The following is a 6,584-nucleotide window of genomic DNA, read 5'->3' as shown; positions in this document are numbered from 1 at the left end:
TGTGCAATCTGCCCGACTCTCCAGAAAGCACTTAGGTTTATGATGTGCATGAAATTGATCACCAGTTGGCGCAGCCCCCGCTCACTCATTGCCAGCCCAACGCTGGCAGGAGACTGTCCCCCAAACCCCCACCCCCTTCAAGGAGCATCAGAGCCGCCTGCCAAGGCCCCTTGTGAGGGTCTTTCCTCACTGACAAGTGCAGAGTGGAGCGGGGAGCTCTGCCCAAAGGCCTTTCCACAGCGCACATACCCCCGCCCCACGGTAGTTAAATAGCTCTGTGTTTTATGCCAATTCCAGCCTCTTCTGCTTCCTCTCTAACGAGCTGATGCTTTCAAAGGCCCCACTAATTGGTGTTTGTGCCTCGCACACCACACTTTGATAGTCACTTAGGACATGGGTCCACCCGTTACACCCGTACAGGAGGTGGCTTGCCTCGCTGCACCAGGATGCCCTGTCCCATGTGCCTTATGTCTGTGTGCACATGCGAAAGTGCCCGTGTGCCTTGTTTCATCTGTGGAGGACATGTGTCTGTATGGACACACTATGTGCACATGTGTGTATAGATGCTCTTTTGAGGTGATTGCTTACATACCTATTTTGTCAGTGCACGGGCCTGGGTGAATGCTACCATCTGTGCACAAGGGTATGTATTTGTGTGTGTGTACCTATGTTCCTGGGTGTGTGTGTTTGTGTGCATGTGATAGAGCCTGTGTATTTAAGCATGCACTCATGTGCTTTGCATGTTTGTATGTGGACATCTAGCAGGCACGTGCATGTGACTTTTTGCAAGGTGCATATTCATGTCCAAGTCCATCTGTGGAGCGTGGGTGTGTATATCTAAGCACAGCGCAGGGCAGGAATGTGCATGTAGGCGAGATATGGAGGGAAGAGGATCTCTGGTTGGGGGATATATGTGTATGTGGCATGCATGGACTTGGGTATTTGTACATGATGTGTGACCCAAAGGTGTAACGTCGCAGTCCAAGGCCCGTGGGCTTTAGGTGTGATCCTGGCCCTGCCATTTTCCAGCCGTGTGACTTTGGGATAATCACTTAACCTCTCTAATCTTCAGTTTTCTCATCTGTACAATGGCGGTAATAAAAGCATCTCCCTCATGTTGTGGTTGCATGGGCCCAGTGGATACACGCAGAGGGCTAGCAGGAATGTACAAGATGCGGGGAGTGTGCCTACCTGCAGGTGGGGAGTTCCTTCCCACCCTCCCAGCCCCTCCTCTCCCAGAACCTGGTGGTACTGACCCTTTGTCTTGGCCTCAACAGGAAGCTAGCTGCCTGGCAGACCCTGTGGCACTTGGGGCAAGAACTGGTCTGGCCCAAGACACAGAGTAACAATCTCAGATCTTTGTCTCTTCCAATGTGAACTCACATGTCCATTACCTACCTTTGACAGGTGGGAAACTGAGGCCAATAAGTGAGTTGTGAGTTGGTGGCTGAGCTGGAACTTGCTGTCAGAGGACACAGCCTATAAGCAGGCTTACTCCCGAGGGAGGGGCAGGGTGCTTCAAGAGGATGGAGGGATACACACATTCCTGCACCCCAGGCACAAAATATACAAACCTGGAGCAAGAGGGATTCCTTGTCTGTCCCTCAGCCTGGGTGTCTGCCTCCAGGGAGGGTTCAGACCAAGTACAAACAACCCCCAAGGAGCACAGCCCTGTCCAGTAAGCACAGCTCTGGTCTAACCCTATCCTTTACTCACTGAGAAACTGAGGCCCAGGTGGGAAAGGAGCCTGCTCAAAGCCATAGGACAGAAAAAGCTACAATAGCAGCCCTGGCACCCAGACCATGACTCTCGCCGCCTTGCTCTCAGTCACCACACTGCCAGGCAATTGGCACTGACCAGGCTGGGGCATCACGGGGCAGCGGCAGGGTACTCCCCATGGGCAGGTCATAGGGCCTTCAAACCACCTGCTGGTCAGCCTGAAGGGTCCACTGTGTCCCTATTGGGGGAACGTGACCTCCTGCACTGCCCCCACCTAGGATTGCAACCAGTATGTGCTACTTTTTCATATTTATATTATTTTTTAACTTGAAAAAAATCAAAACTTAAAAAAATCACAACCAGCAGCACTGCAACCTCCCCAGTTGACACTGCCACTCTCATTAGCGCCATCCTCCCCCAGAGTCATCACTGTCACGAGCATCAGAGTGTGGCTGCCACCACCACCAGTTCCCACCCCGTAAGCTGTCCTTACCCTCAGCCCTTAATAAACGTCTCTGACATGGCTCCAGGATGAACAAAAATGGTCTTTCCCCACCATTTGCATTTCATCTCTCCTCCCACCCCCATGCTCATTCCAGAATCTTGTAACCAAAGCCCTCCCCAAATCTGCTCCCCTGCTCCCCTGCTCCCAAGGGCCCCTGGCCGGCCTCTCCTGCAGAAACCTCAGGCTGGGGTTTGGCCCCGAAGCCTCGCTGGGGATGGGCAGCCATGGAGGGAGACAGGAAGGCAGGAGGGCCAGCGTCCCCCTCCTCAGGCCTGGCGTCCCACCCACCCAGCCGGCTGCCTGTCTGCCTTCCTGAGCTCATTAACTGCAGGTCACTGTTCAGCAGGAAAGACAAGGCGTGGGTTCTGCGGGCGTTCATTAGCCGTGAGAGGAACAGTGTGTGTGAAATTAGCAGTCACCTGAGGACCTCGATAATTTCATAATTAGGAGGCCTAATGGCTCCAGCTCTGGATGCCAAATGACTTAACCTCTTGTCTGCTGGGCACCGAACCCCCAGCCCAAGGCTGAGGGGAGGACCTGAAGTACCCGCTCTGCTCCCGTCCCCCACTTCCTGGGGTCCAATCAAGTTCATCTCTACCCCCCAGTGCCCAGCACCAGTGTTGGCACAATAGGGGTGCAAAAGCAGTTAGTGCAACGAATGAATGACAGAGCAGGTGTCTGAACGGCGAGTTCCAGCCCCCACTGCAGGTGCTCAGGGAGCAAGGCCTTGCATCTGCGTGAGTTGGTGTGGGGCTATGTGCATGCCTGTGTGTGTGCGCGTGCGCTCGTGTGCGTACTCTTCTAAGAACCTTGTGTCCTTGTCCATGCTCACATCTGCTGCCTCCTGTGTGGAAACAGGGTGCTCACCATGTGCTGGGGCTCTAAGTGCCTCCCTTGAAGCCAGCCTCTCCTGGCACCACCTGAATCATGGGGGCTCCAAAATTTCTATATAGGGGCACACTTGAGGGGAAGAGGGAGCCTAGGGACTTTGCCTTGGGAAACTGGTGCTAATAATGGAGTAAAGTCACACCCTTTAACATGGGGGGCGGGGCGGGTTGTGACAGCCTCCCAAGACCCCTGCCTTTCTAAGCCTGCTCCCCCTCCTCCCAAACTTCCCCTGGTCCTGAAGAGGGGGAAGGCTGAGGTGGTGGGTGGGGTCCACTGGGCTCCTGGCTGGCGTAGGCCTTCCCCAACCTGGGACAACTGGTTCCCAGCCTCCAATGACCCAGCCTCACACCCCTAATAGCAGAGCGGAAGTGGGGAGGAGGTAAGTGGGGTGGGAGGGGAGGAGAATGAAATGGGAGGAGAGGAGGTATGAGGAGAACAATAAAGGACTAGAGAGGGAGACCAGGAGGGGGAGGGGGAAGACAGGGGGGTGGAGAAAGGATGGGAAGTCCCAAGGAGGTGAGAGAGAAGATAAGAGAGAGAAGAGGGGAGGGAATGGGAGAGGAGAGGCAAGGAGGCTGAGAGCATTATCAGCACTTAAAAAGCGAGCAGCTCAGTTCTTCTTTGGCACAAATAATGGCTTTTTATGAATAAATCATGTGTCAGACGCCTCCCAGGGAGTAGGCATGGAGGGGGGGGGCGCGTCTGCTGGGCTCCATGGCTGGCGAGGGAAGGGCCAGTTGCAGACCCCCAGAAGCAGGGGTGTAGCCCCCTTTCTCCTGATAGGGCCCAGCCCAGGAGCTGTCTCTGGAATTGCCACTGGCCTGAGCCAGGCCACGCTCAGTCATTACTCTGAGGTGGTCTCATTGCTCTCTGCTCAAGAGCCTGGCTCATCCCAGGGTGGGAATGTCCCTCTGCTCCCCTCCCCTCTCCTCCCCTCCCACAGCAGAGCGGCCCATAAGGCGCTCCTGGCAGGGGAACAGCAGCTCAGGTGCACGTGGAGAGATCTGAGCCAAGACAGTCAGACACATCCAGAGAGGAAGGCATGCAGCACACACCACTCACGCAGGCATGGACTCCTCAGCTCCAAGTGCACATGTCGGCACACCCAGAGATGGAGACAGTCATTCTCAACACACACACACACACACACACACACACACACACACACACACACACACGCACACGCATATGGGGCTACATTGACACACACAGACCTACACACACCAGCAGCCCACCCTCCCTCAAACAGGGTGGTAGCAGCTTTGCAGCCCATATGGAGCCCAGATCCAGCTGGGCTGCCCCAGATTCTGGTTGTGGGGTGGGGCCAGGGCATATGTCCCAGGGGAGGGTCCATCAGCCTCTATGTGCTCCCCACCCAGCAAGAGCACCTACCACACCCCAGTGAGGTTTTGGCCCTTAACTGAGCCCAGAACCTGCAAAGGTGCTGCAGGCTCAGAGCTCCTTTCTCTTCTGCTCACAGCCACACACACACACACACACACACACACACACACACGCACACGCACACGCACACGCACACACACCCGCCCCAGAGGCAGCAAGGGCCAGAGAGCCAGGGCATCAGAGGCACATAGTCTGGGCAAGAATCCTGGCTTTGTCCCTTCCAGTTGTATAACCTCTGAGAATAATTCCAATCTTATTTGCTCCTCAAAACAAATCTGAGGCAGATGCTACTGGCCCATCTTCCAGACCAAGAAAGTGAGGCTCCGAGAAGTAAGTGCATTGGGCATTTCTTTCTAGGACCTTACTCTTCCCAAATGCTAGGAGCCCAGGGTCTGGCTGTCCTCCTGCTCTCCATGGGGCTGCTCCTTTTCAGCGTGTTCTAAAGTGTTCACCAGAGCAGGCCTGAGTCGCCTGTTCTTCCCACTCTGCACCACCCTCCAAGCCACTTGCGGCACTTCCATGACAGCCTCTGTGCTGATTTTCTGACCTCCCTCTCCAGCCCAGACACCTTCCTGGGCTTCTGACCCCACTCCAGGCTGGCATGTTGCCCAATGCCAGGGAATGCCATTCACAGTGTACATGCTCCTGAACATCACTCCCAAATCCCACAGGACGTAACTCAGATTGAGCCTGGTTGAAGCTGAGTGCACCATCTTCCCCAGGGCTCCCCCAGCCTGGAAGTTCCCCATCTCGGGGGAGAGCTGTCTGCCCAACCAGAAATCAGGCATCGTTTGACTCTCCCTTCTCCCTCATCCCCCCTGTCCAATCCACAACAGTGACTCTAGTCCCAGTGACTCTAGATGTGAACTCATCCTTTCATCCTTCCCCCTCCAACCCCACTGCCCTCCTCTCTCTCCTGATTTTAGTCAGACCAGCACTTCTAGGCTGGCCACTGACCCCCCCCCCCCCACTGTTGTCCCCTCTGCCCATTTGCCTCCCCATCATCAGGTAACCTTTCCATCTCTGAATTGTGGCCACACTAAACTGCTTTTGGTTCTGGAGCCCACATGATCTCTTGTCTTTGGGCTCTGATCATGCCGTTCCCACTCTCTGAAGCCCTTCCCTTCCCAATGCCAACTCGTCTTTTAAGGCTCAACTGAGACAATACTCCCTCCAGACATCTTCCCTGACTCCTCAAGCACGGGATAAATGTAGCTGTGCTATTTGTTCCCACAACACACCCCTGGTTCCTCCATTCATTATAGCTCTGATCTATCACCTATTTAATTATCTGTGTACCCCTCGAGCCTCTAAGTTTCTTGAGGCAGAGATTATACCTATGTTGCTCTCTATGGCAGCCCCAATGCTTGGTACAAGGCCTATTACAGCCTGGCTGGCATGCTCAGTGGTTGAGCGTCGACCTATGAACCAGGTGGTCACAGTTTAACTCCGATCAGGGCACATGCCTGGGTTACGGGTTCAGTCCCCAGGGGGTCGGGGGGCATGCAGGAGGCAGCCAATTCTCTATCATCATTGATGTTTTAATCTCTCTCTCCCTCTCTGAAATCAATAAAAATATACTTAAAAAAAAACTTGTCACATGGCAAGCGCTCAATAAATCTCCCAGGGAGGAATGAGTGAGTGGGAGGATGCAGGAGGAAAAGTTTACATACCTTTTCTCATTTACTCCTCACAAGAAAACCATGGGATGGGTGCTATTATCCTGTGATCTAGACCAGGAAAGCAAGGCTACAGAGGTTTAAAACATGCCCAAGGTCATGAGCTGATAAAAAAAAAACAACAAACCCAAACAAAACAACAGCAGGGAATGAATGGAATCAAATAGAAATGTATGTACCTTCAAAGGCTTCCTGTCCGCAACCCCACCCTGTTTTCCCAAGACTTTTCCCTTTCTGACTCTGTTTTCTCATCTGTAAAATGGGAACAAAAGTCATACTAACACAGAACCTAACACTACAGGTTCTCAGTAAATTGTGCCTTCTCTCCCAACTCTGAGGCTTATTCAGGGCAGAATTTCCCCAGGCCTGAAACTTCCTGCATGCACCAG

This window comes from Myotis daubentonii, chromosome 3 (assembly GCF_963259705.1).
Source record: "Myotis daubentonii chromosome 3, mMyoDau2.1, whole genome shotgun sequence".
In the NCBI taxonomy this organism is placed as follows: domain Eukaryota; kingdom Metazoa; phylum Chordata; class Mammalia; order Chiroptera; family Vespertilionidae; genus Myotis; species Myotis daubentonii.
The sequence above is the reverse complement of the archived record's forward strand: the minus strand, read 5'-3'. Positions refer to the sequence as shown.